General features: G+C 50.1%; 1 long non-coding RNA gene across 1 annotated transcript; it reads left to right on the top strand.

The window, feature by feature from the left end:
• Nucleotides 1–7674: 7674 nt before the first annotated feature.
• Nucleotides 7675–9370, top strand: LOC103677260. Its single transcript, XR_572363.1, has 3 exons — nt 7675–7856; nt 8152–8206; nt 9340–9370. It is a non-coding gene; the product is annotated as an uncharacterized LOC103677260 (long non-coding RNA).
• The last annotated feature ends 4343 nt before the right edge of the window (nt 9371–13713 follow it).

The raw sequence follows: 13713 nt of genomic DNA, 5'->3' as shown, positions 1-13713 counted from the left end.
GTTTATCACTTTTATTATCCTTTTAAAGCACTTGGTTGCGCTGATTTTTGTTTCATTTTTTTTTCTAATTTGCCTTTTTTTTTTAAAGCATTGCCTTTTGCTTTTGTTTAGTTTTTTTTGTAATTTCTACACCCAACATGGGTCTGGAACTCACGACCTGGAGACCAAGAGTTGTGTGCTCTTCTGACTGAGTCAACCAAGCACCCTGCCTTTTGCTTTTACTGGATTTCATTTCCTTTGCTACTTTTTAACATGGAAGCTGAGATCCTTTTTAGAAACCTTTTTTCCTAATATAGATGCTTAATACCAAAAGTGGTCCTGTAAGAACTGCTTTAGTTGTCTCCCATAGAACTTAATACGTAATGTTTTCATTTTAATTTGAAATCTCTCACAGTTTCCTTTCAAATTCCTTCTTTCACACCTGGCTCATTTTAGAAATGCGTTATATCAAATATTTGGAATTTTCCTTATCTTTCTTGTAATGTATTTCTAATTTCATTCCATTGCATTCAGAGTACATACTTTATGACTTGAATTATTTACATTTGGGACTTCTGGATGGCTCAGGCGGTCAAGCATCTGCCTTGGACTTGGGTCTTGATCCTGGGGTCCTGGGAACAAGTCCCACATCGGGGTCCTTGCTCAGCGTGCAGCCTGCTTCTCCCTCTGCCTGTCAGTCCCCTGCTTGTGCTCTCTCTCTGACAAATAAATAAAACCCTAAAAAAAAGAATTGTTTACATTTATTGGGACTTGGTTTATGACTCAGAATATGGGCTCTCTTATGTTTCATGTTAACTCGAAATGAATGTATATTGTACTGTTTGATGGAGGGCTCCACAAATGCCAACTAGATTAATATGGTTGATAATGTCTAAGTTTTCTGTGTCCTTACTGATTGGGGGGGGGAGGGTGTCCTTTCAACCTTTTTTTTTTTTTTTGGAAGATTATTGACATCCCTGAATATAAAAGTGCATTTGCTGGGTACCTGGGTGGCTCAGTCGGTTGAGCATCCGACTCTTGATTTCAGCTCTGGTCATGAGCTTGGGGTTGTGGGATTAAGCCCTACACTGGGCTCCCTGCTGGGTGGGGGGGTCTGGTTGAGATTCTCTCTCCCTCTGCCCCTCTCCTCCCAAATAAATAAATCTTTAAAAAAGGTAAAAAAAAAAAAGTGGATTTGCCTATTTCTCTGTGTATAATATATTAGTTTTACTAATTTATTATTTTTTTACTAATTATTGTTAATTTACTAGTTTTACTAATATAATATATTAGTTTTTTATTTATGTATTTTGACCTCTTTTAATTAGGTGAATAACAATTTTCTACTGTTACGTCCAGTTCATAAGCAGGCCTCTTTATCATTAAGAAATGACCCTCTTTTTCTTTAGTAATATTCTTTGCTCTAAAATCTTTGTCTGATATTGTTAACATGGTATAATTTTGGGTGAGCACTCACTTTTGCCTTTTGGGGGTACTGAAAATATATTTCTATAGATAGTCTTGATTGTTTTTTCTGTTGCATGGTTAATGTCTTTGGAAACTATATGATCTTTTTTGGTCTTGATTCTAAACCTTTTTAGATAGAATTATTACAGTGTTCATTTTAAGGCTAATTTCTCTCCCACCACTGAGACATAACCATTCTATATTCTTTACCTGATGCTTCATGAGCTTCCCTGCTTAAACCGGTTGGAACAGTTCTCTATATTAGTCTTCGAATTGTTTCCTCTTATCCTTTTTTTTTTTTTTTAAGATTTTATTTATTTGACAGAGGGAGACAGCCAGCACGAGATGGAACACAGCAGGGGGAGTGGGAGAGGAAGAAGCAGGCTCCCAGCGGAGGAGCCTGATGTGGGGCTCGAACCCAGAACGCCGGGATCACGCCCTGAGCCGAAGGCAGACGCCCAACCGCTGTGCCACCCAGGCGCCCCTCCTCTTATCCTTTTGAGTGTTCCCTCCACCCAACCTCTGGTCGTTTCCTACATGTATATACAGCTTAGTACTCAGCCGAATACTTGAGGATGACCCTGTGTATGTATCTGAAGTTCTCTTTCTCCTGCACTGTGCTCTGTGGATTGGCAGACCCAGATTCCAAACTCTGTGTCTTTAGGTCAGCGTGACTTCTGGGGTTTGCCTGAATTTACCATCTTGCATTAAGTTGTTTGCCTAATGTCCTGTGTGTTGAGAATTGGTTTCATAGGGATGCCTGGGTTGCTTGGTCGGTTAAGTGTCTGCCTTCAGCCTGAGTCATGATCTTCAGGGTCCTGGGATCGAGTCCCCAGTCGGAGTCTGCTCGAGATTCTCTCTCTCCCTCTGCCCCTCCCCTCAAGTAAACAAAATCTTTAAGAAAAGAGAATCAGTTTCATATACTTTGTTAATTTGTAAAAAGATTTTCAGGAAAACTTTTGAACCCCTCCAAAGCAGATAGCTTGAATAAATAAGTAAAATTGTAACACCTCCAGACCCAACAGGAAAAAAGGGAAACCGCATATTACAAATATGAGCAAGGAGGGGCGCCTGGGTGGCCCTGACGGTTAAGCGTCTGCCTTTGGCTAAGGTTCCGGCATCCCAGAGATACCGTGAGTCCTGGGATTGAGCCCCACATTGGGCTCCCTGCTTCTCCCTCTGACCCTCCCGCCTCTCGTGGTGTCTCTCAAATAAAGAAATAAAAATCTTTAAATAATAAATATGAGCGAGGAAAGGAAGTACAGCACTAGATACCTTTGAAACATATAATGGATAATGTGCAGATATTTTAAGCAGCTTTCTCAGAAAATGAAAATTTGGAGGACAAAAGTTCTTTGAAAGATACCAACTTACCAGGCCCACTCAAGAATAAATAGATAATCTGAAAAATCCTTTGTCCATTAAAGATATTTAATTAGGGTCGCCTGGGTGGCTCAGTTGGTTAAGCGTCTGGCTTTGGCTCAGGTCGTGATCCCAGGGTCCTGGGATCGAGTCCCACATCAAGCTCCTTGCTCAGCAAGGGAGCCTGCTTCTCCCTCTGCCTACCCCTCCCCCTGCTTGTGCTCTCTCTGTGTGACAAAAAATAAATAAATAAAATCTCTTAAAAATTAAATATGTAGGGGCGCCTGGGTGGCTCAGTCATTGAGCGTCTGCCTTCGGCTCAGGGCGTGATCCCGGCGTTCTGGGTTCGAGCCACACATCAGGCTCCTCCGCTGGGAGCCTGCTTCTTCCTCTCCCACTCCCCCTGCTGTGTTCCCTCTCTCGCTGGCTGTCTCTATCTCTGTCAAATAAAAAAATAAAAATCTTAAAAAAAAAATATGTAATTAGTATCCCGAGTTTCTAGTAGTGCTAACCTGTGTATAAATGTAAGAAACCTTCTCACTAAAAACTTCGGGCCAAGATGGCTTTGCCAATGAATCCTACCAAATATTTAATGAAGAAATAACTAAATTCTATCAAACTCTTCCAAAAAAAAGTAATAACCTGGAACACTTCTCAGTTAACTTTATAAAACCAATATTGTCCTGATAGCAAAACCAGGTAATGATAGGAAAAGAAAATTACAGACCAATATATGAGCATAGATGCACACACACACACTAAAAAATCCTTAACAAAATTTTAGGAAATTAGATTCCTGAAAATGTCATAATGTAGTGAGATTTACCAGTAATGTAAGAGTGGGAGAGGAAGAAGCAGGCTCATAGCGGAAGAGCCTGACGTGGGGCTCGATCCCAGAACTCCGGGATCACGCCCTGAGCCGAAGGCAGACGCTTAACCGCTGTGCCACCCAGGCGCCCCTGTAAAGTTGTTTTAATAATTAAAATATATATTAAATGAATATATATTAGTTAGAAAGTGTAGTATAATAAAGAACGTAACTGCTTTTTTTAAAATTTATTTATTTATTTTTTAGAGACAGCCAGCGAGAGAGGGAACACAAGCAGGGGGAGCGGGAGAGGAAGAAGCAGGCTCCTAGTGGAGGAGCCTAATGTGGGGCTCGACCCCATAATGCCAGGATCACGCCCTGAGCCGAAGGCAGACGCTTAACGACTGCGCCACCCAGGCGCCCCCGTAACTGCTTTTTGTCCCAGGTTCCTGGCATAGAGCTTTAAAAGTCTTGTAGTTCCTGGAATGATCAGAGTCTTTTTATGCTAACAAGGTGACTAGTGGTAGGCTTCTAGAAAGCTTCAGGATAGAAACTGGTTACTGGAAAGACCAACCATATGATTAGAAGTTTGAAACTTTGAGTCTGACAGACTGTGGAGAGGGGAGAGGAACTAGAGAGTGAGTCCAGTCGTGTGGCCATGATCTAATCAATCATGCCTATATAACAGGACCCAGTCAGAACTCTGGGGTCTTGGACCCCTCGGGGTGGTGGGGCTTCCTGGTTGGTGAACACACTGATGTGTAAGAGAGCGCTGTGCCTTGACTCCCCAGGGAATGGTCATAGCAGCTCCACACCCAGGACCCGCCCACACCTTGCCCTATGCATCCTTTCCATTTGGCTGTTCCAGAGTTCTAGTTTTTACAACAAAACTGGGGGCATAGGTATACCACTTTTAGGGAGTCCTATGAGTCATTCTAGCAAGTTATTGAACCCGAGGGGATCATAGGAACCCCTGAAATTATAGCCAATAGGTCAGAGGTACAGGTGGCCCCTGAGACTTGCCACTGATGTCTGAAGTGGGGGCCTTCTTGTGGAGGACTGAGCCCTTAAAGATATGGAGACGGATGCTAACCCTGGGTAGTTGGTGTCAGAGAATTGATGTCAGAATCAATTTCCTTAACCTGATTTAGGGCATCTATTGAAAACCCAAAGCGAGGGGTGCCTGGGTGGCTCAGTCAGTTAAGTGTCTGCCTTCGGCTCAGGTCATGACCCCAGGGTCCTGGGATGGAGGCTGCATCAGGCTCCCCGAGTGATGGGTAGCTTACTTCTCCCTCTCCTCATGCTCTCTCATTATCTGTCTCTCTCTCAAATTAATTTAAAAAAAGAAAAAGTGCTGAATTAAAAAAACAAAAACAAAGCTAGGGGCACCTGGGTGGCTCAGTCGGTTAAGCGTCTGACTCTTGATTTTGGTTCACGTCACGATCTCAGAGTCATGAGATCGAACCCTGAGTCAGGCTCCATGCTCAGTGCGGAGTCTACTTGAGATTCTCTCTCTCCCTTTGCTCCTCCCCCTGCTAGTGCTCTTTCTAAAATAAAGAAATAAAATCTAGATTTTATTTATTTGACAGAGCGAGCCAGAGAGCACAAGTGGAGAGAATGGCAGAGGGAGAGGGAGAAGCAGGCTCCCCACTGAGCAGGGAGCCTGATGCAGGCCTCCATTCCAAGCCCCTGGGATCATGACCTAATAATATTAGTTTGCTATGGCAGTCATGACAAAATACCACAGATTGGGTGGCCTAAAGGACAACTTTGTTTTCTCCTAGTTCTGGAGGCTGGAGGTCCAAGATCAAGATGCTGGCAAGGTCGATTTCCCCCGAGGCCTCTCTCATAGAATTGTAGTCGGCCACCCTCTCGCTGACTCCTCACATGGTCGGCCCTCTGTGCAGACGCACCCTAGTATCTGTGTGTGTCTCAAGCACCTGTAAGGCTCTGGTTAGATTGGATGAGTGCCCATCCTGATGGCCTCATTGTAACTTAATTACCTCTTTGAGGGCCCTGTGTCCCAGTACACTTACATTCTGAGGTACTGGGGCGGGCTTCAGCGTATGAATTTGGGGGAAACACAACTCAGCCCTGTAATGAGAAAACAGCTATTGTGAGTTGCTGCCCAGGCGTTTTACAGCACGACAACCCCTCTCATAACCGGTCTAGACACGTAGCTAAGCACCTGAGCTTAGGATTCCTGTCATAAGTTCCTGCTGTGCTTTTCCTGGGGCATCTTTTAAAATAACTGCTCAGATTTGAGCCTGAAAAACTAGTGACTGCTGCCCCAACCACCTTACAAGTGACAAGTACTTACTACCCTGCTTTCTGTCGCCTGCTCATTGTGATCTGGGACAGAGGGCTGCCCTTGCCCCGACTCACAGTGTCCCCACTGTGGGATTTGTGGGTAATAAACCTTGTGACTTGACTTCCTTTGTGTGAATGTACTGAAATTATACCTTCAATCAGAATGACCCTGGGTTTCCACTTCCCTAACCTTGGGGCTCTGATGCTGAGGGAGCTACCTGCCAAACCCGTGTCGGTGGGTTGTGCCACCTCATTCATCAGATCATAATCTCCATATTCTTAACACAGCAGCCCGAGGTTTTCTAACACAGTATTACCTTTTATTTACTGTCTGCTGTCTTCTCTATGCCTTACACCTAAATGCCCATACTCCCACGTTTATGCTCTGAAGAATACTGAGGCTTAGGGAGAAGTGACATGACCAAGTGACATTTCCATTTGAAGCCCAACTAACAGTTCATAGCACCCCCGCCGACACCCACATTATCAGCAGAGCTTAGAAGGGTCCGAATTCCTCTCTCTCCCCAGAATCAAAGACCTCAGACACTAGGGAGCATTACCTTTGCTCACCTGTGCCAAGACCCCAAGATTTGACCCTTCTCTCTTTCAGGAACTCTGGATATGTTCAGAGCAGCAGAATTGTTTCATTGCACCCATGTGTTGTCAGGTCTATGTACCACACTTAATGATCAGCTCCTTCCCTGTGCAAGGGTATGTCCCATATGTCATCCATGTTGTCCCACGCTCTAGAACATACTGCTTGGTGTGTGGAGAAAGGACAGGGGTCTTATGACACTCCTACTCATAGCAGCATGGCCACAGCAGGCCCCTCTGAGTGGCCCATATATATGAAGACTTGACCGGGAGAACTGGATGATGAGGGAACAATCCCCAGGGCGTCCTTCACCTGCTGGGATGCACCGGACTCCCGCTTGTAGCCGTCTGGGGCCCGGGTCTCTATTATTAGAAATGATGCAGAAGAAGGGGCGTCCTCGGGCCTTGAGACCTCAGCCACAAGGTCAGTGCCAGGTTCTTGACATCCCTGAGAGAAAGGATTCAAGGATGAGTCACCGTAAAGTCACCGTAAAGCAGAAGCAGCTTTATTGCAAAGCAAAAGTACACCCCTGAAGGGGTCGGGGAGTGCAGGCACAGTCAGAAACAGGATCTGAGTCGCCAGGTACATGTGGGGCTCTGGTCTTTATGGGCAGTTATAATAAAGGGGTGGGAAATTCATGTAGGGTTCTGGGAACAGGCGGGACTTCCGAGAACACTGTACATCATCACACTTGCTCTGGACCAGCCTACGCGCGGGCGCAGTCTGATTTTTCTCTTGGGGGTACGCCATATGTAGTCAAGAACTAACAGGAGTCCTCTAGCGCCCCCAGGGGAGGGGGGTCATTCTCGGTTATTTGCAAGCGAACTGGGTCTTCCTGCGCATGTGTGCTGTAGGCTTTGCAGCAGCCGGGTGCTTTAGCCCTGAGAAACCGGAGCTATCACACAGGGTTTGGTTTGCCGCATAATCACAAACACTGCCAGGGGTCAGACTCAGTTACCCGTGTTTTGTGTCTCCTGCAGTTACCCAGCGTTTCCCTATTCTGTCTGCCTCAGAAAGAATAACCCTGTGCTTTTTTTTTTTTTTTTAAGATTTTATTTATTTGACAGAGAGAGACAGCCAGCAAGAGAGGGAACACAAGCAGGGGGAGTGGGAGAGGAAGAAGCAGGCTCATCGCGGAGGAGCCTGATGCAGGGCTCTATCCCAGAATGCCGGGATCACGCCCTGAGCCAAAGGCAGACGCTTAACGACTAAGCCAGCCAGGCGCTCCAACCCTGTGCTTTGAACCAAGAGTCCATTCTCTGCGTCTCATGGACCCCAGGGCTCAGCTACATGCGCAGGCACAGCCACCGCCCGGACGCTCCGGAAGTAGAAGAGGTTAGAGTCCTCGGAAGGCAACTCGCTTTCCTAAAGAATAAAAGATCTACACAAGCTATCCTAAAAATGTTATAAATTTGTAGAAAATTTTGAGACTTTATCACTGAGAGAGATGTGTGCAATAATGGTATTGGATAAAACACAAAAAAGGTTCTTGCCAACCTCCGCAACACGAAGTATGTATGTGATCATTTAAAAGGCTCCTAGGAGGGCTCAAATTGAAGACGTGATTTTAATGTCTTTCTAGACAATACTTTTTTTTTCAACTAAAAGTCACACTGATTATTTCTTGCAGCTTTGAAATTAGCCCCAAAGGCGATCCAAAGGAGGAATTTCAAAGCACCCGACAGGTAAGAGCATCTTGAGAATAAGTCTATGGTGGTAAGTGTGAAACCCACACATAGCTAGCTGTATGCATACAGAAGGGTTTGCCTGTGTAAGTTCCAGGCGCTTTACAACACTCCACAAAAATTTTCGTAAAATTAAGCAATGAGATTTCTTCTCCATGTGTGTTTTCCTGAGTTTACTGGGAACTTTACTCAGCTATGTGTTTTTTTGTGTTTGTGGTAGCTGTAATCTGACACCTAGGAAACTTCTGAGGTAGACCCAGAAACACCTGACTACTCAGGAGTAAAGAACGTAAGAAACGCCAGAGACGAGGAGAGAATTAGGACTTGCCTGGCGTGGCCTCGCGCTGCTTGATTATCCCCACCCCTCCGGGGAAAATGCAGATCACCTGAACAAGGGCTAATAATCCACCCTTGGTCCACCATCCCCGAAGCTGTCTCAGTGCATGCTGAGCCCCCCAGTAGAGCCTATAACCTCCCCCTACTCCACCCCTGTCCCCTGCCCTCTTCCCGCCGTGGCTCCTTAGCAGCCATTTCCAAGTTAAGTTTTCTGCCACTGCAGCTTGGGCTGATTTGCTCCCATCATGTGTCCTTGAATGTTTACATTCAGTATTCAAACCGTGTGAGTCTCCACATTGAGCCAAGGTGTGCACCCAGCTCCCGGTTCTGACCACCATCACTGCATCATCAAACCCACAGGGACGGGGCTAGGATGGGGGCAGGGTGGTTGTTCTCTCCAAGCCAGGTTGAAATTATCTTGTCACGCTCAGTCCATGGACATTGTGTGTGTGTATCCACACACCAGGCTTTTGGGTGTCCCTGTGCCATGTCTGTCTCACAAGTCTCCCTGCGGTATTTGTGCACTTGTGTCCTCATACCTGCTACGGTGGGTCAGCACCTCCCTCTGTCCTTACAAGCCCCTGGTGCAAGCTGTACATGCCGGTTGTGTGTCTCACGTCTCTCGCACACTTTTTCTGTCATGGACATGGCATAATGCATGTGTGTGCGTAGTCTTGTTGAGGGGTGTCGGCATGCCTCCGTTGTCCTACAGTGTCCCCAGGATGTATGTATAGGGGCTCACAGGTTCTTCTGAGGCGTGCATAATCTCCCACTTGTCACACTCCCTGTATCTCTAGGAGCGTCGCCATTGCACAGCGGTCCCCCTGGAGTAGACCCAAATCACCCATCTCACCAATATGAAGAAATAATGGAGGAACGTGTATAGATGTAACAGCAAATTCAGAATGAGAAGAGAATTCTCTTTGGTACAGAAAAGGAGAGTTTCCTCCAATCTTCGTTTAGAGCATTTCCCTTGGCAAGTTTCTAAAGGTAAATCTTCTGAAAAGCTAAATAAGCCTCTTGCCAGTTTTACAAGTGTGTAAAAATGGTGCCCGTGGTATTTTAATTTATGGAGGTAACTGAGTAAGAACAGGAAAGGCTAATGCCGTTAAAAGATTTCCTAATACAGTTATGCCTAGAAATGAGGGGCACAACATACCCTGTAGGGCCACAGGCAGCCTGTCACATGCAGGGGTCCCGAAGCAGAAAAAGGAATGGGGACTATGCCTTTAAGACTACAGTTGTGGGAAGGAACTAGGTGCTAACGTCCCGTTTTTGGCAGGAAACGAAAACACATTCTATAGTTTGTGGTTGAGAGGTTTGTGATCGGACTTTCTCACTGGCGAGAAACGCGGTCCGCGGCGGGGCGGGAGGAACTCGGACGTCCCGGCGGCAGGGAGTGCGCCCTCACCGCCCGGCGATGCAGATCCGTCCCGCTGATGTTCGCGCCGGTTTTCGGGCGCCATCTGGTGGCCGCTCTTATACTTTTTCCCCCTCCGGAGCTCCGGCGAAATCGACAAGGGCTGGGATTTGGCTGCGGTACGCCAAGCAGAGTTCCAGGAGGCCGGCAGCACTGGTGGGATCTTCCCGCTCTCGCCGGCGCGTCGCCACCCATGCATTCGTTGGAGATTGGATGCGCAGATTCATGGGATGCTGGTTTTAGATGCTCTAAAGGCGAACTCGAGAGACCGTTCAGGGCGTCCCGTCCAGAGCTTTTTTGGCGTTTCCCCGCCCGCAGGGCGTTGACTGGTGCCGCGGGGCAACAGAAGGGGGTACTCTGCACCCGTATCCGGGCGGCTCTGGACGTGAATACCCGTTTCGAAAGTGCGGAAAAACCGCGCTAACATGTCACAGGTGGTCTGGCTGCGAGTTCTGGTGGAGTCTGGTGGTTGGAGACAAGTTTTTTTCAAGTTTCAAAAGCAAACGCGGACGGACCGGCCCCAGCCAGCGCTGGTGGCTGGGGAGGGCGAGTCTCGGCGGTTTACCCTCACGCCTGTTGCCGTCAGTGTTTGAGAGGTGTTCAAAAAGTGGAACCCGACAATGGACCTTGCGGCGTGAGGCCCGGGCAAGGGTCTCAAAGTGATCTGCTTGCGATTGCTTGTGGGGTTAGATGGTTGGCGACTCCTCCCCTTAAGTTCTTTCGAGTCTAACGGAGCGTTAATGGGAGCGGTTGGCCGCTTGGGCGGCCTTCAGCGGTGTGCGCTCTAACGTGAGCTTCGGTGGTGCTCGGGGCTTTGAGTTTTCCAGAGGCCGGAAAACCGGTACGGACTTTTGCGCGGAGGGTCTAAGACCTGTGCCCCAAGGTGTTTCCTGTTGGGTTTCCCTTGTGTGGGGTCCCGGGGTTGGAAACGCCCGTGGGGGAAGGCGGTTTGCTCCCTCTAAGAGGAATAGGACTACTCTAGCAGAGGCGGGTTGTTGGGAGCGCGGCCTACAGCTCTTCCAAGTCCAGCGTGGGCGCCTAGTCACTCCGCACTTTAATAAGGTCTAGAGTATGGGTTCTTTGGGCTGTGTGAGACGTTACAGATGCGCAGGGGTCCGGTCCTAGCGCCCCGATATCCCCCTTCATTCGGCATTTTGCGCAGTTCGCATTCCGGCTTAGACGGTGAATCCCGTTTTGTTGGCAACTCTCTAAAGGGTCGGACCTTCTGCACTGGCGGAGGTTGGTCGAAGGGATGAGCCCACAGTCTAACCCCAGTAATGTGGGGTAGTGCCCTTGGGGGGGTTCCAAAATGGAAGTGTGGAAGACTGCGCGGGGGGCCGTGGGGGACGGGAAGTCTCCTTACCCCCCTGCCTCACCCCTTACTATCCGCGGGTCGACCAGATGGCCCAAGGAGTTCTTGGGGATGGGGCTCTTCCTGGCGGCTAGTGGTCAAATGAAGCGTCTAGGAATGTCCTCTGATGCACAAATACCTTCCCTCGCCAGAAGCGATATATTTTTTGCTTCGAAATTGGCATTTTTTGCTATCAGGTAAGGGATGGTGCGGTTCTGGGTATCCGTAGTTGGGAGGTAGAGTTCAGAAACTGATATTGGCAATAAGTCGTGTTGCGCGTTATGCACCTGAATCTTGGCTGCGAGGCTTGGCTAATTGCGGAGCTGTCTCCACTTTCAGCGCCTGAGGACGGCGGGCTCGTTTCTTGCTGCAGGCACGGAGTCCTGGGCATGCAGTGCGACCCGACCTGGCAAAGCGTTATATCAGATTGGAATCTCCGCACTTTGCTGATCGTATTACGCCCACAAAAGGAGGCGGGGGGAGGAGGCAGGCTCAGAGGTGGGGCTCCCCCTGGGGGCTTCACGAGCAGGCCGCGGCGGTGAGCGTGCTCTTGCCCACCGGACCCAGCTCCAGGGAGACGAGTATTAGTGGCGAGGGGGGAGAGACACTGCTCTTCTCCCTGCCGGCTGTGTGCGCGGGCACGGGTACGGAACCGTGGCTTGCCCCGCTCTGCCGCACGGTTATGGCCGACCGGGGTCTATGACGCAACCCGTTTGCCTTCGTATCTTGGTTACCTAGTACGTGGCTCTCTGAGGTGCGGAGGCTATTCTGCCGCTCTGTTCCACTTGCGGGGCCGGCTGTGGCACCATCAGAGCACTCGAGGTGGACCCCAGGTACCTCCGTTCGCAGTGCCCTCTGAACCCGCCACCAGGGCCCTGGAAGGGTGGTGGGTGGGGGATGTGCGCTGTCCGCGTGGGCGTCGCATGTCGCCTAGGCGGGTGGCCGAGGCCTGACGGGCTCAAAAGAGAACAGACGGCGGCGTCTCGAGCTTCCTGTAGAGCGTGGTGGTGCTTCAAGGGGCTTGTTACGCACTTTCAGGACTTACGTAGAGGATTTTCTTTGGGAATTAGAAGCCTTGAGCGGCAAACTGAGCTCCCCAAGTATCGCGGATTCCCCGCTAGTCCCCTGATCCTAGCGGTGCCCCGTGTGTCTCAATCTGTGTGCAGGGCCATGATGAAGGGGAAGACGGGCCTTTGGTCAGGACATTATAACGGCGCCCGTGCCACCGCTCCCCTCTCGGGCTAAGTAGCCACTTGGGCTGCGCCATTGCGAGTGGGCAACGGCCTCTTTTCCGTGTGGAGCCCACTGGCCCCTCGGTGGGGCTGGGCACAGCTTTCCCCGTCGCGAAACGTGTTGCTGCCCCCGGGGTGGAGCAGCGAGGGGCTCTGGGCCAGAGTGCGGCTCTCCTTTCCGGTGCCACGGTGTACTTCTTCACCCCCTGGCCTGCTGAGGGGCTCCTGGCCGCTCCTGGCCCCCGACCCGGGGCCGTGGCACAAGCTGAGCGGAGCAACGGGTGGCCTCAAAGCTGGGGCCACGGCGCAAGAAATTCGGGGATGTCGAGGCTGGTGTGTAGCCCAGACATCACAGGATCGTTCCTGTGTCTGCTCTTAAGACGTTTTCTTTGCTTTCACCTCGGTGTGAGCGCGCATTCCTCTGCGCTGGGTAGATCGTGTGCCTTTCCTCCCCGTCGCTCTCTCACGTCTGAACAGACGACCCACTGTGCAGCCCCCCCCCAGTAATGGAGGATGTCACCCTGGGCCCTCCTCACCGGCTGGTGGCGTCCTGGGTGGGGGCGCCGCGCTGCGGGCGGCGTGTGCTTGTGGTTTACGGTTCAGCGCTCCAGGGCTGGGCGGGGGCTGAGGCTCGAGACGTGCAGGCTGACTTGGGGCCGCGCTCCAAGCCATCGCTTTTACCACGCCCACTGTGGGTTCCTCCGCGTCCGTTAGCGATGGCGGCCATGTGTGCGGGCAAGGACGCGCCCCCCCACTGCGCCTTCTGATGCCGGAATGCGGGTCTGGTCGCGTCTACTCATTCTGACCCGCCCCAGGCACGCTACTTATAGGGGCAGGGCCTTGTTCTGATTTTAGTCCTTGCAAGACGCTGGCCTCAACGGGATTGCCCGGCGCTCTGTGCCTGGCTTCGGGGCAGCTGGGGCAGCTTTGTGGGAGGGGCGCCCGCGCCCCGGCGCGCTGGCTCGGTACAAGTGAGCAATCAACGTGGTTCCTTGGGTTGTTTGCTTCGGTCTCGGGCATAGCAGCTTTCAGCGCCGAAACGTGCCCCGGTAGGCAGACTCCCACGAGGGGGCGCACACCGTCTAAACCAAGCACCGGCACGGTCAGCTTCTTAAGGCCCTTGGGCGTGCGCCTCCGGCTTTGGTGACGGGACCTCAGAGCGGCCACA

This window comes from Ursus maritimus, unplaced genomic scaffold, assembly GCF_017311325.1.
Source record: "Ursus maritimus isolate PB19 unplaced genomic scaffold, ASM1731132v1 scaffold_19, whole genome shotgun sequence".
Lineage (NCBI taxonomy): Eukaryota > Metazoa > Chordata > Mammalia > Carnivora > Ursidae > Ursus > Ursus maritimus.
Note: the sequence above shows the minus strand (reverse complement) of the source record. Positions and strands in the feature narration are given on the sequence as shown.